Here is a 25,928-nt window from a genome sequence, read left to right as displayed (position 1 = left end):
TCATCTCTAGCAAAGGAATTACTCATATCTACGGGATGAATATCATCCTAAGAAGAAGGTTAAAAATTATTTGGGAAGATGGAGGAAACGGGAGAATTAAAGTCACTTTATATTTTACCAAACCCTCCTCCTCATTTCTTTGCTGTCTCCCCTCCTTTTCCTCCCTTTCCATGGCAGCTCTTCATCTTCACGCCTCAATCTCACCCCTAGTAAGGGTGAAGCTATGATCTTCGAGATGGGCTGTTAATCAGTAGATTTCCCTGCAAAGAAGGACAAGGAGACAGTAATTAATTATCTGCCCCATGTGAGGTGTGTGTGTGTCTCATGCCCTAGCTCTGATTCCATTTCATGCTTAGCCTAGATTTTGACCTTCAAGATTATTTTCTTATCCACAAACTGTATAGCTAGGAAAGCAGAGATGACAAAGCAATATTATCAAGGAATAACTGGGAACTTGGATAAAGGAATGTGACTCTCCCCCTCCCATAGTGGCTACAGGATAGAGAGTGGTTGCAGTTGCAGCAGTCACTTAGAACAGACAAACAACAAAGGTGCTAGGCTGAATATACAGTATCGGAAAGGAAATCCAACAGTCATCTAATTCTACATTTTTCCTGACTCAATGACAAGATAGCTGGCCCTCCCTAACCACTTTGCCAATAAAGCTGATGCCACTAAGTAGCTACCCAGACTTGAAACAGTGTGAATCTACATGCCTTTCAACTCTCCAACATTTTTCATTGAGGCCTTCTTTTCCTGTGCCCAGGGAAGATCCACAGAAGCTTGCACAAGTACTTGGCAGTGTGTTTTCAGTTTACAGCCCCACACATGTGGATGTGCCCTGGTTGCTACACAGAATTCTGCAACCAGCAGGATTTGGTTGTTTGATTAAGCAGCAGGCATGTCAGGACTGGAAGGTGACCTACCACATCAGAGGGAGTTGTGGCCAAACGACACTGACTATATGCCACCTCCCACCACCATGGAAGAACTAATGGCTTGAGGGGCCCACTGAGAAGGACTGCAAATGGACATACTTAAAACGTTTCTGCTAAATGTGAGCTGGGAGAAATCACAGCAGTATACTTGGAAGACTAGTGAGTTCCCTGTTGATTTTCATTGGCAGTTTGTTGATACTTTCTCAAGATTTACCAGCATGGAACCAGGGTAGTGTTCCTATCTACTTTTGTGTCAACATAGGACAGTCTATTATATAAAACTTAGCAGCAGCTGCTCAATTTTGGGATAATCTAGAGAAAGTGGAAGAAGAAAAAAAGCAGTTAAACATTTCTTTGTGATCCCATGGACTATAGCGCAACAGGCTCCTCTGTCTATGTAATTCTCCAGGCAAGAATACTGGAGTGGATTCCCATTTCCTACTCCAAGGGATCTTCCCGATGCAGGGATGGGACCCAGGTCTCCTGCTCCAGCTAGATTGTTTTTTATCTGAGTTACTGGGGTAGGCATGCTTGGCACTTGGTTACAACTATTTTTCAAGGGAAGAACCCCTACTCTGGACAACATGTGAAGGGAACCAAGGTAGGTGGAAAAACTGTATGCCATTATTACATGAGGCCAAGACACTTAAGAGAGACTGTGGAAAGAGACTTCTGAGAATGCAGAGCTTGCAGGAATAAGGAATCCGGAAAGGCCAGGAGAAAACCCTCAGCTAGGGAAAAACAGCCAAAAGGCTCAAAATTAACTTATTGAAGGAATCTTGGAGGTAGAAACTGGTGAACCACAAGTTTCAATACCTTGCCCTCAGGGTAGTCTATTCTTGCCTTTTCTGATAATATCATTGTTGGAAAAGACTCTTGAGAAGCCCTTGGACTGCAAGGAGATCAAACCAGTCAATCTTAAAGGAAATCAACTCCGAAATGTCATCGAAAGGACTGATGCTGAAGCTGAAGCTCCAATATTTTGGCCACCTGATGCAAAGAGCTGACTCATTGGGAAAGATCCTGAATCTGAGAAAGATTGAAGACAAAAGGAGAAGGGGGCAGCATAGCATGAGATGGTTAGATAGCATCACCAACTCAAGCGACATGAATTTGAGGATACTCTGGGAGATAGTGAAGGACAGGGGAGCCTGGCGTGTTGTAGTCCATAGAGTCACAAAGAGTCAGACACAACTTAGCGACTATACGAAAACAATTGGTGCTGTTTATTCTGCAGTTTCCTGAGAAATTTGTCACTTTCCATCTAGTGGTGAGTCGATACTCACCACTGAAGTTTGGAATTTCAGATCAGCCTTCTACTCACTCCTTTTCTTCCAGTTTCCCACAAAGACAGGTCCTCTGATGACAAGTATACTTTCTCACCTTCTCTTGTAAAACTACTAGCAAGAGATTTGCATGCAAATTTTCTGTGTAGGATAAAAGCTACCATATTCTGTAATCTAGATGGAATGCTTATGGCTATCCCACCTGGTTTGGTTATTTATGTGCCTTCAGAGAGGAAAAGGGCATGGGAAAGAGGGTTGTGCTAGAAAATTACCCCAAATGGAAACAAATCAGTATACGACTTTGGGCCCTAGAGAATGATGATACTGGTTTAATTCAAGATACAGAAGCTTGCCAAAAGGAAAAGCTATGGCCACGTGTAAAACAATATCCTTTGTTGAAAGCCCAATTCAAGGGAATAAAATCAGTTATAAAAGAATTAGAAAAGCCAGGAATAATTTTAAAAAGGGAATTCACCCTCTTATTCACCCATACTTCCAATAAAGAAAAAAAGGTAAATTTGATGAAGATGGACAACCACCATGTAGATTCCTACAGAGTTTAGAGACATAAATAATCCTGTTGTTTCATTAACTGCTTCAGTTTCTAGCCCCACCAGCTATTCTGACTTTGGGACCATAGTCTGTAAAGTTTTTCTCAGTGTTTTGATTTTTTTAGGTTTCTGTAGCTAATGAATCTAAATTCTTATTTGCTTTTATTTAGTAATATGTGCTAAGTCGCTTGAGTCGTGTCCAACTCTTTGCAGACAGTCCTGTGAACTGTAGCCCTGCAGGCTCCTCTGTCCATGGGATTCTCCGGGCAAGAATACTGGAGTGGGTTACCATGCCCTCCTCCAGGGGATCTTCCCAACGCAGGGATTAAGCCTGCATCTCTTATTTCTCCTGCATTGCCAGGCAAGTTCTTGACCATTAATACCACCTGGGAAGCCCTGAATCCAGTATTTATGGCAAATAATTACTCGTGGGTTCCAAAACTCTCTATTGTTTTCTCTAGCCACTCAGAGGAAAGCTTAGGGGAATCTGGCCCATGGAGGGATATCTATAATTATTCATTATGTAGATGATTTTATGGTAGCCTCCAAAACTGAAGAGTAACACAAAGCTGGCATTTTGGCTTCGTGGAGTCGCGGAGAGTCGGACACGACTGAACAACTGAACTGAACTGAACTGAACAATTCTTTACTTCAGTGGGGCACAATGCCTCCCTAGACAAATTTAAATACTGCCAAACTGAAGGAAAATACTTGTGGTATTTGTTGTCAGATAAGGCTGTAATTTAGCAGATCAAAGAGCCTACGACAATAAAACGACTTAAGACAATTTGGGACACAGGTAGGGCATTACAGACAGTGGATCCCAGCTTCTGCAGAGAGGGCAAAATTTCTGGCGGAGTACAAACCTGAGGTTCTGATTTGGCCCCTAGAATTTGAAGAGGTTTCTGAACAGCTGAAACTGACTCCAGCCTCTCCCCCAGCTTTGAAGATTCCAAGTTTTGAAAACCCTTCCCACTTGTTTTGTCATGAAAGTAAAGGCACTGCTAGTGGAATTTTAACTCAAAAGGTAGGATTAGACTATAGACCAAAGGCACCTTTCTCAGTTCTTCTGGAGACTGTGACACTGTGCATGGATGCCTCCAACTGGTAGCAACAGCCACCACACTTAGTGAAAAGACACACACCCTTGCCCTGGGTCACTTGCACCTCTCACAGGCTGTGACAGCTGTCCTACAAGTGACTAAGATTCAGCACTTATCATTATGCAATTTGACTGTGAATAAGCATTACTATCCAATCTGAATCTTGTACTTGGAAGATGCAATTTCTTTTTTTATATTCCTTTAAAAAAACTTTATTGAAGTATAGTTGATTTACAGTGTTGTGTTAATATCTGCTGTACAGCAAAGTGATTCAGTTATACACATATATATTCTTTTTCATATTCTTCTATTATGATATATCACAGAATATTAAATATACTTTGAAGTGACTTAGCAGCAGCAGCAGCAGCAGCTGTCTTATGCAAGAGGATCTTATTGTTTATCCATCCTATATATAATAATTTACATCTGTTAACCCCAAATTTCCAACCCTTCTCCCCTCCCACGCCCACCCCATTGGCAACCACAGTTATGTTCAAAAGATTCAATCTCCTAAACCCTGCTACTCTATTACCAGCTCCTAATCAAAGAGATGACCACAAGTGTACAATGGTGGAAATTCTCTGGCAACCCAGTGGTTAGAACCACAAGCTTCCACCGCAGGGGGCACGGGTTTGATCCCTGGTCAGGGAAATAAGATCCCACATATTGAGTAGTGTGGCAAACAAACAAAAATCCAAAATACAAAATTATAAAAGATAACACAAGTGTACAATGGTAGTAGCAGAAGACACTAGGCAGCAACTGAATTTTCCTGATACTTCTGTTCAAATTGCATACTTGAGGGAATTCCCTAAGGGTCCAGTGGTTAGGACTCTGTGCTTACACTGCGGGGGGGGGGGGGGCAGATTCAATCCCTGGTTGGGTAACTAAGATCCTGCAAGCTGCGTGGTGCAGACAAAAAAAAAAAAAATTTGCACACTTGATAATGTTTACTGATGTGCCACGCATCCAAGATGAAAAGAGTCCATCTCGAGGCTTCATATGCTAGGGTGGCTGCTCAAGAAATCTTGGAGGATTATGTTTTGCCTGGAATTTAATCTGCACTCACAGCCAGGTTTACCCTACTTATTTAACTTATATGCAGAGTACATCATGAGAAACGCTGGGCAGGAGGAAGCACAAGATGGAATCAAGATTGCCGGGAGAAATATCAGTAACCTCAGATATGCAGATGACAACAACCTTATGGCAGAAAGTGGAGAAGAACTAAATAGCCTCTTGATGAAAGTGAAAGAGGAGAGTGGAAAAGTTGGCTTAAAGCTCAACATTCAGTAAAGTAAGATCATGGCATCCGGTCCCATCACTTCATGGCAAGTAGATGTGGAAACAGTGGAAAGTGTGGCTGACTTTATTTTTCTGGGCTCCAAAATCACTGCGGATGGTGATTGCAGCCATGAAATAAGAATAACTAGAACAAATAATTTCACAATTTGTATGGAAACACAAAGAACCTCAAATAGTCAAAGCAATCCTGAGAAAGAAGAATGGAACTGGAAGAATCAATCTTCCTGACTTCAGACTATACTACAAAGCTGCAGTCACCAAGACAGTATGGTACTGGCAAAAGACAGAAATATAGATCAATGGAAAAGAATAGAAGCCCAGAGATAAATCCACACACCAATGGACACCTTATCTTTGACAAAGGAGGCAAAAATATACAATGGATAAAAGAGAATCTCTTTAACAAGTGGTGCTGGCAAACTGGTCAACCACACACAAAAATAAACTCAAAATGGATTAAAGATCTAAATGTAAGACCAGAAACTATAAAACTCTTAGAGGAAAACGTAGGCAGAACACTCTCTGACATAAATCACAGCAGGATCCTCTATGACCCACTCCCAGCGTAATGGAAATAAAAACAAAAATAAACAAATGGGACCTAATTAAGCTTAAAAGATTTGCACAATGAAGGAAACTAAAAGCAAGGTGAAAAGGCAGCCTTCAGAATGGGAGAAAATATTAGCAAATGAAACAAATGGCAAAGAATTAATCTCCAATATGTACAAGCAGCTCATGAAGCTCAATACCAGAAAAATAAGCGACTCAATCAAAACATGGGCCAGAGAACTAGACATTTCTCCAAAGAAGACATACAGATGGCAAACAAACACATGAAAAGATGCTCAACATTACTTATTATCAAAGAAATGCAAATCAACACCACAATGAGGTACCATCTCATGCCAGTCAGAATGCTGCTGCTGCTAAGTCACGTCAGTGACCGACTCTGTGTGACCCCATAGATGGCAGCCCACCAGGCTCCCCCGTCCCTGGGATTCTCCAGGCAAGAATACTGGAGTCGGTTGCCATTTCCTTCTCCAGTGCATGAAAGTGAAAAGTGAAAGTGAAGTCGCTCAGTTATGTACGATTCTTCGTGACCCCAAAAAATTGAAAAAAAAAATAGTATATGGCAGCAAAACCTCTTGCACCACAAATGTAAGCTGCCTGTGCCTGAGTGTGCACAGTCCCATCTAACTCTTTGGACCCCATGGACTGTAGCCTACCAGGCTCCTCCATCCGTGGGATTTCCCAGGCAAGAGTATTGGAGTGGGTTGCATTGCTTTCTTCAGCCAGTTAGAATGGCTGCATTAAAATGTCTATAAACAATAAATGCTGGAGAGGGTGTACAGAAAAGGGAACCCTCTTACACTGTTGGTGGGAATGCAAACTAGTACAGCCACTTTGGAGAACAATGTGGTGAGTCCTTTAAAAATTGAATGTAGAAATGTCATATGACCCAGCAATCCCACTGCTGGGCATACACACCAAAGACACCAGAATTGAAAGAGGCACATGTACCCCACTGTACATTGTGTGACACTGTTTACAATAGCTAGGGTGTTGAAGCAACCTAGATGTCCATTGTCAGAGGAATGGATAAGGAAGTTGTGATACATATACACAATGTAATATTACTCAGCTATTAAAAAGAATGCATTTGAATCAGTTCTACTGAGGTGGATGAAACTGCAGCCTATTATACAGAGTGAAGTAAGTCAGAAAGAGAAACACCAATACAGTATATTAACATATGTATGGAATTTAGAAAGAAGGTAATGACGACCCTATATGCAAGATAGCAAAACAGGCACAGATGTAAAGGATGGACTTCTGGACTATATGGGAAAAGGCGAGGGTGGGACGATTTGAGAGAATAGTTTGAAACACGTATATTCCTATATGTAAAATAGATGACCAATGAAAGTTTGATGCATGAAGCGGGGCACTCAAAGCTAGTTCTCTCGGACAACCCAGAGGGATGGGATGGGGAGGGAGGTGAGAGGGGGATTCAGGGTGGGGACCACATGTACACCCGTGGCTGATTCATGTTGATGTATGGCAAAAACCACCACAATATTGTAAAGTTATCAGCCTCCAATTAAAAGATATTAATTTTTAAAAAATTGAAAAAAAATAGTATATGGCAGCAAGATCTCTTGCACCACAAATGTAAGCTGCCTGTGCCTGAGTGTGCACAGTCCCATCTAACTCTTTGGACCCCATGGACTGTAGCCCACCAGGATCCTCTGTCCATGGGATTCACCAGGCAACAATGCTGGAGTGAGTTGCCATACCCATGGGATCTTCCTGATACAGGGATCAAACCCACATCTCCTGTGTCTCTTGCATTGAAGGTGGATTCCTTACCACTGAGCCACATGGTAAGCAACAACTCCACTCTGCCAGGTAAATAAACATAACACCAAGCCACAAAGGCTATGCAAGGGACTGACGGCCAAGGGGCAGAAAGTCTGACCCATATCAGGGCAGAAGGAGCTGGTGTGAATGTGCTGGAAGGGTGAATTCTCCCACTTTGACCCCTCAGAGCCCCCAGTTCTAACACTGCCCTGGGTGGGTGTATCTATCCTGTCTGATACGTAAGAGGTAGAGGCCGAACCCAACTCTCAGCTTCTTCTTGTGTTTCTAGTAGGAGAGGAAGGTGATGCCTTCCCTCTGCCAGGGGTCAGAAAGCAAGATTCTCTGAAACTCAAGCAAAGGGGATGTGTGGGAAGTTGAACATTTTCTCCTTGTGGAGTATGGGCATGCGGACTCCTAGAGAAAGCCAGTTCTCTGAGCACGTGGTCTGGACTGTTCTACTACTGACAACTCATTGATTCTTGCCCTTCTCCATGATGAGGGGAGGGGACCTTGGAGGTCCCGTGAGCTCTTCCCTGGTTTCCAGCCACCAAAGAGGTCCTCAGAGAGGGAGGGGACTGGTGCAGGCCCCACCCCTCCTGGGTTCTCCTCTCTGACCACTTTCAGTGCAGCTGAAGGAAAGCCTCCAGCTCTTAGGGAATGAAGCCCTTGTAGCGGACCTTGTTGTTGTCCAGGGTAAAGGCCACAAGGCACTGTGGGGTCACATAGTTGAAGGGCTGAATGGTGCTCTTGGCCAGCAGCTTCTCATGCAGCACCTTGCAGGCCATATTCTTGGCACTGGTGGCGTCCATGTGGGTCCCCGCCTCTGCCAGGGCACTCACAATCTCCAGGTAGTTGTTCTGCTTCACGATGTGCACTGGGGTGCTGTTGTCAAAGTCCCAGCTGTCTGGATTGACCCGGCAGTCGAGAGCACCTTGACCACCTGGGGGAAGGGAATCTGCCCCCTAGAAGTGGCCCACGTTTGTGGTCCGCATCCACCACCACGTGCAGGAGTGAAGCCATTTTTGCTGAGAGGAATGCACTTGAGCATACCCTCACCCTCTGGGGTTTCATGTCCTCCTTATCAGGACAGCACTCCACTTTCTCCAGAAGGGAGAGCAGGTGGAGGAAGATGTCCAGGCCCTTGGTGAACTGGGTTGAGTCCCTGGGCTCCTTGGGCTTGCTCCACTTCCCAGACCTCTTTGAAGAGCAGCCACATGAGTTCTGCAAAGCCAGCTGGCATGCTCAGGCTGCCCCTTGGCCAAGGGTTTCTGGAGCACTTAGGAGAAGAATTCATAAGAGGATAGGAAGCTGCTGGCAGTCAGAGGCTCCAGGTTGTTCTGCTACATGTCTAGGATGTATTTCTACAAATGGATGCAGAGCTAAAAGTTGTTCCAGTTGGCCTACACAGCATCCTGGTAACACATAGAGTAGGAAATATCCGGGTGGGAGGGACCCAGGACCTCCCTCAGGTCAACAGTGCCTGCTTGTGCATCTCATCACACTGCATGATGAATGCCTCCAATTCCTTGGTGGTGGTCACCTCCCTGGAATAGTCGAGGACCAGCTGGGACTCAGGTTTAGGCAGATATGTGTCCCCTGGTGATGCAGCTCCATGGCCCCCACCAAGGGTTTCAGGACCCTGAGTAGATCCCATTTCATAGTCATGTAGGTGGCTCCCAGCAACTTCAAGGCTGCCAGATGGCTTCTCAGCTGGTGCTCAGTGGTTACCCTGAGGAGGAGCTTCAGCAGCATGTGTCCTGGGGCTGCACACATGCCTGGTTGGTGGAGGGAACTTCTCAGGCCAGCCTTGGCTGCGTCTCCTCTCCAGCTGGCTGCTCCTGGGTGAGGTCCTCCATCATGCTCATGTGGTCTGTCACGTGGGCTGCCAGCAGCAGGGTCACGCTATAGCCATCCCGTTCTCTGTTGGCCTGGCACCTGAACAGCACCTGCTGGACACTCAGGCTGCCGGCCTCGGTGCAGTCACGCAGGGCCTTGTAGACCTTGACCTTGCTCAGGTTCAGGTGGCAACCCTGCTCTAACCGGTAGAGGGCAATCTGGTGATGTTCTGTGTAACAGTAGATCAGGAGGCACGTGTGTGCCTGCACCAGTTGGTCGCCCCCAGGTAGCGTGGTGCTTGCCCTCCAAATATCGCTCCACATCCAGTTGCCCACCAAAGCAGGCAGCACACAGGGCCTTTGAGTGGGTGCATGTGGTGCGGCTCACCAAGTCCTCGCAGCACAGCAGGCTCTGCACCAGGTCCAGGTGGCCAGCAACTGAGGCGCCCCAGAGTGGCTGTGCACCCTTGATGGTCTCGTTATTGAAGTATACTGAGCCACCCGCCTCCAAGCTGGCGCCACCACCGTGTACTTGACCACATCTAGGTGGCTGTAATGGGAGGTGATGACAAGCGGCTTCCCTACCCTCACCTGTCACCCCCATCCCCTTTTAGCACTTTGCTCTTTGCAAACACTACCTGAATGGATCTCACTTTCCAAATTCTAGATTTTCTTTTTGAGTAAGCATGCATAATGTGTGTTCTGTCGCTCAGTCGTGTCCGACTCTTTGCGACCCCGTGGACTGTAGCCTACCAGGCTTCTCCGTCCATAGGATTCTCCAGGGAAGAATACTGGAGTGGGTTACCGTTTCCTTCTCCAGGGGATCTTCCCGACCCAGGGATCGAACCCGGGTCTCCCGCATTGGAGGCAGATGCTTTAACCTCTGAGCCACCAGGGAAGCCCAATTCCATCAGAGTCACCATCAGCTTTAATGGTGGGAAAGATGGGAAACCAGTATGTTACCTGCAAATCTTTCCTCTTAAATGGCCAATACAGTTCAACATGACATTTGAAAGGAAATCCATTTGAAAGGAAAATGCAGTTTTGCATTGTCCTGAGGATGCTTCCATTAATTTTGATGAATTAACATATACGGTGGTTCTTAAAAGAACCTCTTCTTGGTGGCTCAGACAGGAAAGAATCTGCTTCGAATGCAGGAGACCCGGGTTCGATCCCTGGGTCAGGAGATCCCCTGGAGAAGGGAATGGCAACCCACTCCAGTATTCTTGCCTGGAGAATCCCATGGACAGAGGAAACTGGCTGGCTATTGTCCATATTGTTGCAAAGTGTTGGACATGACTGAGCGACTAACAATTGCACTTTCATCCCCAGCAAAGGAATTACTAATGTTTACAGGATGAATATCATCCTAAGAAGGTTAAAAATCATTTGGGAAGATGGAGGAAAATGGAAGAGGAAATGGGAGAATTAAAGTCACTTTCTCTTTCACCAAACCCTCTTTATTTTTCTGCTGTCTCCCCTCCTTTTGCTCCCTTTCCATGACAGCTCTTCATCTTCAGGCCTCAATCTGACTCCTAGAAAGGACGAAGCTATGATCTTCAAGATGGGCAGTTAAATAGTAGATTCCCCTGCAAAGAAGGACAAGGAGACAGTAATGAATTATCTCCCTGAGTGAGGTCTGTGTTTCTCATGCCCTAGCTCTGATTCCATTTCATGATAGGAAAGCAGAGATGATAAAGCAATACTATTAAGGAATAACTGGGAAAGGAAACCCAAGAATCATCTAATTCTACATTTTTCCTGACTCAACGACAAGACAGCTAGCATTCCCTAACCACTTTGCCAATAAAGCAGATGCCATCAAGTACCTACCCAGAGTTGAAACAGTACAAATCTACATGCTGTTCAACTTCCCTTCATTATTCGCTGAGGGCTTCTTTTCCTGGGCCCAGGGAAGAGCGCAGAATTTTGCCCAAGTACCTGGCAGTGTGTTTCCAGTTTACAGCCTTTCATATGGGGATGTACAATGGTAGTTGCACAGAATTCTGCAAGCAGCAGGCTTTGGTTGTTTGATAGAGCAGGTGTGTCAGGACCGGAATGTGACCCACCACATCAGGGGGAATGTGGCCAAAATAATGTGACTACGTATGGCAAAATCCACTACAATATTGTAAAATAATTATCCTCGAATTAAAATAAATTAATTACTTTAAAAAAAAGAAAAAAAAAGACTCTGACTCTATGCCACCTCCCACATAATGGAAGAACTAAATGCTTGAGGGACCCACTGAGAGGGCCTGCAAATGGCCATAGCTGAAATCCTTCTAAGAAAAGTGAGCTGGGAGAAATCACAGCAGTGTATCCAGAAGACTAGTGATTTCCCAGTTGATTTCCATTAGCAGTTTGTTGAGGCTTCCCAAAATTTATCATCATGGATCCAGGGGTAGTTCAAAATCATCCACTGGTCTAATCTACTTCGTGTCAATATAAGACAGAATATTGCATAAAACCTAGCAGGAGCTGCTCAATTTGAGGACAATGTAGAGAAAGAGGAAGGAGAAAAAAAGCAGTTAAACATCACTGTGTTAGCCACTTGGTTGCAACTATTTTCTGAGGGAAGAAGCCCTACTCCAGACAACATGTGAAGGGAGCCAAGGTAGATGGGAAAACTGTAGGCCATTATGACATGAGGCCAAGACACTGGAAGAGGGACTGTAGAAAGAGATCCCTGAAAATGCAGACCCTGCAGGATCAAGGGAATCAAGAAAGCCTAGGACGAAACCCTCAGCTAGGGAATAATAGGAAAAAGGTTCAAAGTCAACTGATTGAGGGAATCTTGGACGTAGAAATTGGTGAACCACAAGCTTCAATAAGTTGCCTTCAGGCTAATTATGCTTGCCTTTTCTGGTAAATATTGGTGCTGGAGAGGACTTTTGAGAGTCCCTTGGACTGAAAGAATCCTAAAGGAAATCATCCCTGAATATTCATTGGAAGGACTGATGATGAAGCTGAAGCTTCAAAAGCATGATGTGGACAGATCAGGAGCAGGGGGGCAAGATCAAGAGCAGCATGTGGGTGGGCTCAGAGCAGAGGTGGGTGAATTAGGGGCAGGGTTTGGGTGGGGAACCACAAGGGAAGCTCAATTGGCTGGGGTTAGTAACAAAGTGTGGGCAGTGTTCAGGGTGGGACCACCTTCCTAATTGCTACCACCTCACTTTCAATCTCTCCCCAGAGCCACAAGGCTCTTCTGTGATGTTTACAATCCACAGAGTAAGAGGTACTGCAAGCAACTCCAGGTGTTATGCCCTGAGCACTCAAGGGACCCCAAGGTGAGACCTGTCCTTCTCTCCCTCATGAAGCGTCATTCCTCACCTTCTCCCTACCACCACCTTCTTCCTCTGGTTCTCCATGCTTGAATTGCCTCCTATTCCTTCTTCCTTCTGCCTGAATGCCTTCATACCTTCTGGCTAACCTCTGTGGGTCCCTTCCTTTCCTCCTGACCTCCCCTACATTCCCCCCTTCTTACTACTCAATCATCTTCTAGTCTCACTTTTCTCTTTGCCTGGTTGCTGTTTCTTTATTGATAACCTCCTTGCCTGACCACAACCCCCAACATTTATCTCTCTTTCTGCCTGTCTAGCCTACATTCCTCTGTGCCTCACTGTATAATCTTTCCCTGTTCCTCCTATCTCCTTGCTAGCTCATCTACTTTCTTTTCCCAGCCCCTGCCTGACATTCCACTCCCAATCATCCCCAAAAGGCCACCCTCAATTCCTCTCTTTTGACTTTCTGGCTTCCCTTCATTCTTATTCTCCCTACCTCACGTCCCCAGTCACCTTCTCCCTGCTACTAACCTCCAAAATCCCTTTTTCTTCTTTGTTTGATCAGTCCCCATCCATCTCACCCTCCTGACCTCATTCCTCACCTCCTCCATGTTTTATCAACCTCCACTCATCTAATTCTCCCTGTCAGACCTCCCCTCCATCCTTCCCCTCCTTCCTGTTTGATCTCTTTCGAGTCTTCCATCCTGCCCGCCGATCACCTCCTTTTCTATACCCCTGCCTAACTTCTTCCTCCATTCTCCATGATTTCTCATACTCCTTTCCTTTCTTCTTCTTAACTTGTTGTTGTTCATCCTCTCAGTCATGTCTGACTCTTTGAGACCACAGGACTGCAACACACCAGGCTTCCCTGTCCTTCATCATCTCCTGGAGCTTGTTCAAACTCAAGTTCATCGAGGTGGTTACACCATCCAAACATCTCATCCTCTGTTGTCCCCTTCTCCTCCTGCCTTCAATCTTTCCCAGCATCAAAGTCTTTTCTAATGAGTCAGTGCTTCGAATCAGGGAACCAAAGTACTGGAACTTCAGCTTTAGCATCAGTCCTTCCAATAAATATTGAGGGTTGATTTCATTTAGGATTGACTGGTTTGATTTCCTTGACGTACAAGGCATTCACAAGAATCTTCTTCAACACCACAGTTTAAAAGCATCAATTCTCTGGCATTCAGCCCTCTGTACGGTCCAACTTTCATATCCATACATGACTACTGGAAGAACCATTAGCTTTGACTAACAAAGATCATGGCATCTGGTCCCATCACTTCATGGGAAATAGAAGGGGAAACAGTGAAAGCAGTGTCAGACTTTGTTTTTTTGGGCTCCAAAATCACTGAAGATGCTGATTGCAGCCATGAAATAAAAAGACGCTTACATTTTGGAAGGAAAGTTATGACCAACCTAGATAGCATATTAAAAAGCAGAGACATTACTTTGCCAACAAAGGTCCCTCTAGTCAAGGCTATGGTTTTTCCCGTGGTCATGTATGGATTTAAGAGTTTGACTGTGAAGAAAGCTGATCTCTGAAGAATTGATGCTTTTGAACTGTGGTGTTGGAGAAGACTCTTGAGAGTCCCTTGGACTGCAAGGAAATCCAACCAGTCCATTCTAAAGGAGATCAATCCTGGGTGTTCATTGGAAGGACTAAAGCTGAAACTCCAATACTTTGGCCACCTCATGCGATGAGTTGACTCACTGGAAAAGACTCTGATGCTAGGAAAGGTTGGGGATGGGAGGAGAAGGGGAAGACAGAGAATGAGATGGCTGGATGGCATCACTGACTCTGTGGACATGCGTTTGAGTGAACTCCGGGAGTTGGTGATGGACAGGGAGGCCTGGTGTGCTGTGATTCATGGGGTCGCAGAGAGTCGGACACGACTGAGCGACTGAACTGAACTACCTTGCTCTTGGGATATCTCTTTACAGCTGCTCCAGCAAAGCGCAGCCGCTGTACCTTACTTTGGACATGGGGTAGCTCCTCTTGGCAACGCTTCTGCACGTGGTCGGTTCTGCGGTAGCCGGCGTCTCTGGCGTCTGTGCCAAGAGCATTAGTTTTGCCTATTCTTAGCTTTCCTGTAAGCAAAGTTGAATAGTTTATTTTAAAAAAGAGGCAGAATATCAAACTCTAACCTTGTGATATGTGATCTTATCCTTTATTCATTCATATAATAAATATGTTTGAATGTACTTCCCAGGGGAATTTTGTTTTTTTTTTATTTGTATTTTAATTGAAGAATAATTGCTTTACAGAATTTTATTGCTTTCTGTCAAACTTCAAAATGAATCAGCCATAAGTATACATAGGACCTCTCCCTCTTCAAACTCCCTCCCATCTCCGTCCCCATCCCACACCTCTAGATAGATACAAACCCCTGTTTGAATTCCCTGAGTCATACAGCAAATTCCCTTTGGTTATCTAGTCTACATATGGTAATATAAGTTTCCATGTTATTCTCTCCATACACCTCACCCTCTCCCCATGTCTATAAGTCTATTCTCTATGTCTGTTTTTCCATTGCTGCTCTGCAAACAAATTAATCAGTATCATTTCCTAGACTCCCTATATATGCATTCAGTTCAGTCACTCATTCATGTCCAACTTTATGAGACCCAATGGACTGCAACATACCAGGCTTCCCTGTCATCCCCAAATCCCAGAGCTTGCTCAAACTCATCTCCATCGAGTCAGTGATGTTATCCAGCCATCTCATCCTCTGTTGCTCCCTTCTCTTCCCACCTTTAATATTTCCCAGCATCAGGGTCTTTTCCAATGAGTTGGTTCTTCACATCAGGTGGCCAAAATATTGGAGTGTCAGTTTCACCATCAGCCCTTCCAATGAATATTCAGGACTGATTTCCTTTAGGATTGACTGGTTCGATCTCCTTGCTGTCCAAGGGACTCTCAAGAGTCTTCTCCAAACACCACAGTTCAAAAGCATCAATTCTTGGGTGTTCAGCTCTCTTTGTACTTCAATTCTCACATCCTTACATGACTACTGGGAAAGCCATAGCTTTGACTAGATTGACCTTTGTCAATTGCTTATATTAGCAATGAATTTTATTGTGAACTTGTTGACTCAGTGAAAAGACAAAACTTACATGCAAGCTAAGAAATTAATATGTGCTACTTTGGGCACCATTTAGTTGTAACTTACTTAATTCACATGGAAAATAATTGACATTCTAAATTTCAAAGAATATATTTGAGTTTCTAGGTCTGGTATATGTACCTGTGGTGGACACTTTATTTCTCAGCGTCTAAGCTTTCTCATATGCAGTATTGAGGGGTCATAACGGAATAGTATTCAGGATTCCTTAATTTTCAAGATGTTCTGCTTTTGAGTCCCTTTTCAGAATTACTTCCTTACATGTAAAAGAAATCATGTATGTAAAACAAACATATCATCTGGTGCAACAAAGTGCTCATAGTTTAACATGCATTTTATTAGCAAAAGTTTAAAGTCTACAAATCTAATAAAATAGGCAAAAGGTATCATTTGATACAGATTATTAGAAAATTCTAAAGTAAAATCTATAGTAATATGGACTGAACTAAAAAATCCATGTAAATCTGATGTGTTAATGACTGAATAAGGGGTAGTTCGGTTCAGTTCATTCCCTCAGTCATGTCCAACTCTTTGTGACCCCATGGACTACAGCATGACAGGATTCCCTGTCCATCACCAATTCCCAGAGCTTACTCAAACTCATGTCCATCGTGTTGGTGATGGCATCCATCCATCTCATCCCCTGTCATCACCTTCTCTCCCGCCTTCAATCTTTCCCAGCATCAGGGTCTTTTCCAGTGAGTCAGTTCTTCACATCATGTGGCCAAAGTATTCGAGTGTCAGCTGTCAGTCATCCCAATAAATAAATATCATGAGGATTGACTGGTTGGATCTCCTTGCAGTCCAAGGGACTCTCAGAGCTTTCTCCAACACCAGAGTTCAAAAGCTTCATTTCTAGGTGCTCAGCTTTCTTTGTGGAGAAGGAAATGGCAACCCACTCCAGTGTTCTTGCCTGGAGAATCCCAGGGATGGGGGAGCCTGGTGGGCTTCCGTCTATGGGGTCACACAGAGTCGGACACGACTGAAGTGTCTTAGCAGCAGCAGCAGCTTTCTTTGTAGTCCAACACTCACATCCGTGCATGACTACCAGAAAAAAACAGGGCCTTAACTAGGCAGACCTTTGTCAGCAAAGTAATGTCTCTCCTTTTCAATATGCTGACTAGTTTGGTCATAGCTTTTCTTCCAAGGAGCAATCATCGGTTAATTTCAAGGCTGCAGTCACCATCTGCAGTGATTTTGGAACCCCAAAAATAACAATTCTCAGTTTCCATTGTTTCATCATTTATTTGCCATGAAGTGATGGGACCAGATGCCATGATCTTAATTTATTGAATGCTGAGTTTTAGGCCAACTTTTTCACTCTCCTCTTTCACTTTCATCAAGAGGTTCTTCAGTTACTCCTCACTTTCTGCCACAAGGGTGGTGTCATCTGCGTGTCTGAGGCTATTGATAATTCTCCCAGCAATCTTGATTCCAGCTTGTCCTTCATCCAGCCCAGCATTTTGCATGATGCACTCTGCATATAAGTTAAATAAGCATGGTGACAATATACAGCCTTGAGGTCCTACTTTTCCAATTTGGAAACAATCTGTTGTTCCATGTCCAGTTCTAACTGCTGCTTCTTGACCTGCATACAGATTTCTCAAGAGGCAGATCAGGTCATCTGGTATTCCCATCTCTTTAAGTATTTCCCACAGTTTGTGGTGATCCACACAGTCAAAGGCTTTAGAATAGTCAATAAAGCAGAAGTAAAAGCATTTCTGGAACTCTTTTGCTTTTTCGATGATCCAATGGATGTTGGCAATTTGATCTCTGGTTCTTCTTACTTTTCTAAATCCACCTTGAACATCTGGAAGTTTATGGTTCATGTACTGTTGAAGACTGGCTTGGATAATTTTTAGCATTGCTTTGCTAGAGTCTGAGATGACTGAAATTGTGTGGTAGTTAAAACATTCTTTGGAATTGCCTTTCTTTGGGATTGGAATGAAAACCGACTTTTTCCAATCCTGTTGCCACTGCTGAGTTCTCCAAATCTGCTGGAATATTGACTTCTGCACTTCCACAGCATCGTCTTTCAGGATTTGAAATAGTTCAACTTGAATTCCGTCACCTCCATTAGCTTTGTTTGAAGTGCTGCTTTCTAAGGCCTACTTGACTCTGCATTCCAGAGTGTCTGGCTCTAGGTGAGTGATCACACCATCATGATTATCTGGTTCTTGAACATCTTTTTTTTTATAGTTCTGTGCATTTTTGCCACCTCTTCTTAACATTTTCTGCTTCTGTTAGTTCCACACCATTCCTGTCTTTATTGGGCCTATCTTTTCATGAAATATTCCCTTGGTATCTCTAATTTTCTTGAAGAGCTTTCTAGTCTTTCCCATTCTATTGTTTTCCTCTATTTCTTTGCATTAATCACTGAGGAAGGCTTTCTTATCTCTCTTTTCTATTCTTTGGAACTCTGCATTCAAGTGCGTATATCTTTCCTTTTCTTCTGTGCCTTTAACTTCTCTTCTTTTCTCAGCTATTTATAAGCCCTCCTCAGACAACCGTTTTGCCTGTTTGCATTTCTTTTTCTTGGGGAACGTCTTGATACCTGCCTCCTGTACAATGTGATGAACCTCCATGCATAGTTCTTCAGGCTCTCTGTCTATCAGATCTTATCCCTTGAATATTTTGTCACTTCCACTGTATAATCATAAGGGATGTAATATAGGTCATACCTGAATCATCTAGTTGTTTCCCCTACTTTCTTCAATTTCAGTCTGAATTTGGCAATAAGTAGTTCATTATCTCGGAGAAGGCAATGGCAAGCCACTCCAGTACTCTTGCCTAGAAAATCCCATGGATGGAGGAGCCTGGTAGGTTGCAGTCCGTGGGGTCGCTAAGGGTCGGATACTACTGAGCGACCTCACTTTCACTTTTCACTTTCACACATTGGAGAAGGAAATGGCAACCCACTCCAGTGTTCATGTCTGGAGAATCGCAGGGATGGGGGAGCCTGGTGGGCTTCCATCTATGGGGTTCACACAGAGTCGGACACGACTGAAGTGACTTAGAAGCAGCAGCAGCAGTTCATTTTCTGAGCCACAGTCAGCTCTCAATCTTGTTTATGCTGAATGTATAGAGCTTCTCCATTTTTTCTTGCAAAGAATATAGTCAGTCTGATTTTGGCATTGATCATCTGGTGATGTCCATGTGTAAACTGTCTCTTGTGTTTTTGGAAGAGGGTGCTTGCTATGACCAGTGTGTTCTCTTGGGAAAACTCTGTTAGCCTTTGCCCTGATTTATTTTGTACTCCAATGCCAAATTTTCCTGTTACTCCAGCTATCTTTTGACTTCCTAGTTTTCCATTCCAGTCCTCTATCTTGAAAAGGACATCTTCTTTGGATGTTAGTTCTTGAAGATTTTGTAGTCTTCACAGAACCATTAAACTTCAGCTTCTTCAGCATTAGTGATTAGTGCATAGACTTGGATTACCGTGATACTGAATTGTTTGGCTTGGAAATGAACAAAGATCATTCTTTTGTTTTTGAGATTTCAGCCAAGTACTGCATTTCAGACTCTTTTATTGACTATGAGGACTACTCCATTTCGTTTACGGGACTCTTGCATACAGTAGTAGATACCATGGTCATCTTAATTCAATTCACCCATTCCAGTCCATTTTAGTTCACTGAATCCTAAAATGTGGATGTTCACTCTTGACATTTCCTGTTTGACCACTTCTGATTTACCTTGATTCATGGACCTAACATATCTTGTTCCTCTGAAATGTTATTCTTTACTCATTGGACTTTACTCCCATCACCAGTCAAATCCTTTATAATTACATGTAAAAAATGAGATTACAATTTATCCTCACACCATATGCAAATATAAAGCCAAAATGGCTTAAAGACCTAAACATAAGTCCTCAAACAGTAAACCTCCTAAACCAAAACATGGGAAGAACATTTTTTCACATAATTGACACTAATAAGTATTTGGTTCTTTCCTTAAGGTGAAAGAAGTAGAACATATTGGATTTGTGGTCTCCAAATAAGATGATTTAGCATCAGGACCAGAGACCAGGCTTGATCACTCCAGAGCTTTTGTGTAGCACAGTTTTATTAAAGTATAAAAAGGGACAGAGAAAGTTTCTGACATAGGCATCATAAGGGGGACAGAGAATTCCCCTCTTGCTAGTCTTAGCAAGGGAGCTATATACTTTTTCAGTTGGGTATTACAGCAAATAAAAAAAAAAATCTCAAGGTTGCAAAGGTCTTACCAGACCCACTTCCACAATTTACATTTTAAGATAATGGGATTAGAACCAACAATAGTAAGATCTTACCAGACCCACTCTCATAACATATTAAGATGACAGGATTAGTCAGAATGTTCTCAAGAAGGAGAAACATGTCCTCAAGCAGGATACATTGATTTTATATAATCATTGCTACAGAGTTTAAGGGGCTTCCCTGGTAGCTCAGACAGTAAATTGTTTGCCTGCAATATGGGAGTTGACTCACTGGAAAAGACTCTGATGCTGGGAAAGGTTGGGGGCGGGAGGAGAAGGGGACGACCGAGAATGAGATGGCTGGATGGCATTACTGACTCTGTGGACATGGGTTTGAGTGAACTCCGGGAGTTGGTGATGGACAGGGAGGCCTGGCGTGCTGTTATTCATGGGGTCGCGGAGAGTCAGACACGACTGAGCGACTGAACTGAACTGGGTTCAATCCCTGGATCGGGAAGATTCCCTGGAGAAAGAAATGACAACCCACTCCAGTACTCCTGCCTGGAAAATTCCAAGAATGGAGGATCCTAGTAGATTACAGTCCATGGGATCACAAAGAGTTGCACAAGACTGAGCAACTTCACTGTTTCAACTTGACAGAGTTTAAGGAAAAACATATCCTTGAGCAAGATGAGTTGTTCTGTTGAGCAATCTTCAGCTCTGGGCCTAAAGAAAAAAAAAAAGTGTTCCCTTTCCTCCTCTTTGAGAACTCCAGGCCCCTATCTCCTCCTTGAGAGCCCCAGACCCCTCTTTCTTCCTCAGGGACCCCAGACTTCTTATCAACATACCTAGCAATTGATTCTCTCATTGAGTGAGTGAGTGAAATCACTCAGTCATGTCTGACTCTTTGCGACCCCATGGACTGTAGCCTACTAGGTTCCTCCACCCATGGGATTTTCCAGGCAAGAATCTGAGTGAAATTACTCAGTCATGTCTGACTCTTTGCGACCCCATGAACTGTAGCCTACTAGGTTCCTCCACACATGGGATTTTCCGGGCAAGAACACTGGAGTGGGTTGCCATTTCTTTCTCCAGGAGGTCTTCCCAACCCAGGTATTGAACCCGGATCTCCACATTGTAGGCAGACACTTTACCACCTGAGCCACCAGGGAAGTCTGATTCTCTCACGAGTTAAGTGTAAAACAATTTGCACAGTAAAGAAAAATCATTAAAATACAACATTCCGAATGGAATAACATAACTGCAAATTATATAACTGATAAGAAGTTAATATCAAAACTGTATAACCAGCTCCTACAACACAGTATCAAAAAACTCAATTAAAAACTGTACAGAAGACTTGAATAGATTTTTTTTCCAAAGAAGACATACAGTTGGCCAACAGGCACATGAAAACTTGCTCAAAGTTGCTAATCATTAGGTAAATGAAAATCAAAACCATAATATCACTACAAACTTGTCATAGTCTACAAGTAAGAAATATTGATGATTACGTGGAGAAAAATGAGCTCTTGTACAATGTTATTGGGAATTTACACTACCACAGTTACTACAGAAAATGGTTTGAAGGATTCTAAAAAAGCACAAGAGACAAAAAAGCAAAAATAGAATATCATATAATTCAGCCTTTATACTGCTGAGTATATATTCAAATAAAATATAAACATTGCTTCAAAAAATTGTATGCATCTCAATGCTTATAAAAACAATATTTACAATAGCCAGAACATGGAAGCAACCCAAGTATTCATCAACAAATGATTGGATAAAGAAATTGTGGTATATATATACAATGGAATATCACTCAGTTATAAAAAAGAATAAAATACTGCCATTTGCGGCAATGCTAAGTGAAATAAATTAGACAGGAACACAAATGTTGTAGGTTATCACTCACATTTGTAATCTAAAAATAAAACGAATGTATAAAATAGAACAGTAAACGTTTCATACGTATAGAGAACAAACTAGTGGATAACAGGATGAAGAGTGGATGTGGGAAGGGCAACCTCAGAGTATGGGATTAAAAGACACAAGCTACTGTGCATGAAATAGATAAGCCACAAATATATGTTGTGTAGCAGAGGGAAACAGACTTTTTCTTGTAAAATTTTCTTTTTCTCTTGTTTTTTAATTTTAATTAATTTATTTATTTTACTTTACAATATTGCATTGGTTTTGCCTTACAAAGACTTGAATCCACCATGAGTGTACATAAGTTCCAATCTTGAAACCCCTCCCACCGATCCCATCCCTCTGGGTCATCCCAGTGCACCAGCCTCAAGCACCCTGTATCAAACCTGGACTGGCGATTCATTTCACATATGAAATTTTACATGTTTCAATGCCATTATCCCATATCATCCCACCCTCGCCCTCTCCCACAGAGTCCAAAAGACTGTTCAATACATCTGTGCCTCTTTTGCTGTCTCGCATACAGGGCTATCATTACCTTCTTCTTTCAAAATCCCATATATATGCATTAGTATACTGTAGTGGTGTTTTTCTTTCTGGCTTACTTCACACTGTCTAATAGGCTCCACCTTCATCCATCTAATTAAAACTGATTCAAATGCATTCTTTTAAACAGCTGAGTAATATTCCATTGGTGGCTCAGAGGTTAAAGCGTCTGCCTCCAATGAGGGAGACCCAGGTTCGATCCCTGGGTCGGGAAGATCCCCTGGAGAAGGAAATGGTAACCCACTCCAGTATTCTTGCCTGGAGAATCCCATGAATGGAGAAGCCTCGTAGGCTACAGTCCATGGGGTCTCAAAGAGACGGACATAACTGAGTGACTGAACGAAACGGAATATTCCAATGTGTATATGTACCACATATATCCATTCTTATCCATTCATCTGCTGATGGACATCTAGGTTGCTTCCATGTCCTTGCTATTATAAACTGTGCTGCGATGAACATTGAAGTATATGTGTCTCTTTCAATTCTGGTTTCCTCAGTATGTATGCCCAGTAGTGCGATTGCTGGGTTGTATGGCAGTTCTATTTCCAGGTTTTTAAGGAATCTCCACACTGTTCTCCATAGTGGTTATACTAATTTGCATTTCCACCAACAGTGTAAGAGTATACCCTTTATTCCACACCATTTCCAGCATTTATTGCTTGTAGACTTCAGGATAGCAGCCACTCAGACTGACATGAAATGGTACCTCATTCTGGTTTTGATTTGCATTTCTCTGATAATGAGTGATGTTGAGCATCTTTTCCTGTGTTTGTTAGCCATCTGAATGTCTTCTTTGGAGAAATGTCTGTTTAGTTCTTTGGCCCACTTTTTGATTGGGTCTTTTATTTTTCTGGAATTGAGCTGCAGGAGTTGCTTGTATATTTTTTAATTATTTGTCTTTTGCTTCATTTGCTATTATTTTCTCCCATTCTGAAGGCTGTCTTTTCACCTTGCTTATAGTTTCCTTTGTTGTGGAGAAGCTTTTAATTTTAGTTAGGTCTTATTTGTTAGTTTTTGCTTTTATTTCCAATATTCTGGGAAGTGGGTCATAGAGGATCTTGCTATGTCAGAGACTGTTTTGTCTATGGTCTCCTCTAGGAGTTTTATAGTTTCTGGTCTTATGTTTAGATTTTAATCCATTTTGAGTTTATTTTTGTGTATGTTATTAGAAAGTGTTCTAGTTTCATCCTTTTACAAGTGGTTGACCAGTTTTCCCAGCACCACTTGTTAAAGAGATTGTCTTTTCTCCATTGTATATTCTTGCCTCCTTTGTCAAAGATAAGATGTCCATAGGTGCATGGACTTATCTCTGGACTTTCTATTTTGTTCCATTGATCTATATTTCTGTCTTTGTGCAAGTACCATACTGTCTTGATGACTGTGGCTTTGTAGCAGAGCCTGAAGTCAGACAGGTTGATTCCTCCAGGTCCATTCTTCTTTCTCAAGATTGTTTTGACTATTCGAGGTTTTTTGTATTTCCATACAAATTATGAAATCATTTGTTCTAGTTTTCTGAAAAATACCGTTGGTAGCTTGATAGGGATTGCATTGAATCTATAGATTGCTTTGAGTAGTATACCCATTTTCACTATATCGATTCTTCTGATCCATGAACACGGTATATTTCTCAATCTATTTGTGTCCTCTTTGATTTCTTTCATCAGTGTTTTATATTTTTCTATATATAGGTCTTTTGTTTTTTTAGGTAGATGTATTCCTAAGTATTTTATTCTTTTCATTACAATGGTGAATGGAAATGTTTCCTTAATTTCTCTTTCTGTTTTCTCATTGTTACTGTAAAGGAATGTAAGGGATTTATGTGTGTTAATTTTATATCCTGCAACTTTACAATATTCATTGATTAGCCCTAGTAATTTTCTGGTGGAGTCTTTAGGGTTTTCTATGTAGAGGATCATGTCATCTGCAAACAGTTAGAGTTTTATTTCTTCTTTTCCAATCTGGATTCCTTTTATTTCTTTTCCTGCTCTGATTACTGTGGCCAAAACTTCCAAAACTATGTTGAATAGTGGTGGTGAGAGTGGGCACCCTTGTATTTTTCCTGACTGGAGGGGAAATGCTTTCAGTTTTTCACCACTGAGGATAATGTTTGCTGATGGCTTGTCATATATAGCTTTTATTATGTTGAGGTATGTTTCTTCTATTCCTGCTTTCTGGAGTTGTTTTTTTTTTTTTTTTCATAAATGCATGTTGAATTTTGTCAAAGTGTTTCTCTGCCTCTATTTGTTGAGAAACTGAGGAAGAGGTTGCCAGAGGAGAAGGTCCTCACCAGTGGCAATGGCGAAGGGCTTGCCTCCCTTGTCTCCATGTTCTCATAAACATCTTTTCCTTTGAAGCTGTCTCACTCAGCCCTTAACAATTCTTGGCATTTAGCTTAAGTAACACTCCCTTCTCTTTCTATTTAGCCTAAGGAACATTCCTTGTGCCTGTAGTCCTTGAGATAATAAAAAAACTATGCTGAGAGCCATGATTAATAGCTAACTTGGGGGCTTGGGAAACTGATTAAGCTTAAAGGTGGAGACAGCATGTTTAATAAACCTGACGTTATCAACATTCCTCAGATGTTCTGGTTTTCATCATGTTGCTATGGTTTTTGAAGTCCTACTTCCTTGTAAAACTATATAATAACACCTGAAGAATAAAGCAAATTGTCAGTCTCCAGAAGGCTGTCCATATCCCTTCTTTCAGAAGCAACTCCGCCGAGCTCCACAACTGGCGCCCAACGTGGGGCTCGAAGAATATGCATTTCGAACATGGACGATTGCTCCCTGCTGAAGGAGGTAAGCAGATCATGGTACACCAGGCAAGTAAAATTCCATTTGTTTCTTTGATGCATCATTTTTTGAAACAGTTTGTAGCGAATGTTTCTACAGAACAGCTAATGGAATGCTATAACCTTGTTGTTGATTATAATCCATGGTTTCCTGAGGAGGGAACATTAGATGAGCAAGTGTGGCACCAAGTGCAAACCAATGTTTTAATGGCATATAGACGAGGAGCCCAGATTCCTCCCCGCTGGTGGGTAACCTGGGCTCTGATTCGTGCCGTCATTGAACAATTAGATGGGAAAAAAGTGGATGTTGAGGTAGAAATGGCGCAATCGCTGCATGAATATGAATTGGAAGAAAAGGATATGCAGGGAGCTCTTCATCACAAAAATGTCCTTTTTGGGCAAAAAGATGTGCCTCATTTGTCGTCACCACCTCTACCAACAAAAACGGACACAAAAATGGCTGAACCATTAGGAAGCCAGTTTTCTCCTCCTCCGAAGGAATTTCTATATTTTCCTACTGCTCCAACTATGACTCTTCCATCGTTGGCAACTAACGCTCCCACTGCCTCTTTTCTGACACCCACTGCCAACTCCTTGACTCCTCGGGATTTGGTCAAGCAGGCCTTTCCTGTATAATTTGACCATCCCCAACAGGGTCAAGTGACATGGAGTACTCCTGATTTCA

At 42.8% G+C, this 25,928-nt stretch overlaps 1 pseudogene; it reads right to left on the bottom strand.

Annotated features, from left to right (window-relative positions):
- Positions 1 to 8,167: 8,167 nt before the first annotated feature.
- On the bottom strand, positions 8,168 to 25,216 carry LOC129563939 (protein fem-1 homolog A-like; annotated as a pseudogene).
- Positions 25,217 to 25,928: the final 712 nt, after the last annotated feature.

This window comes from Moschus berezovskii, chromosome X, assembly GCF_049115385.1.
Source record: "Moschus berezovskii isolate FMDL1 chromosome X, NW_MosBer_1.0, whole genome shotgun sequence".
In the NCBI taxonomy this organism is placed as follows: Eukaryota; Metazoa; Chordata; class Mammalia; order Artiodactyla; family Moschidae; genus Moschus; species Moschus berezovskii.
Note: the sequence above shows the minus strand (reverse complement) of the source record. Positions and strands in the feature narration are given on the sequence as shown.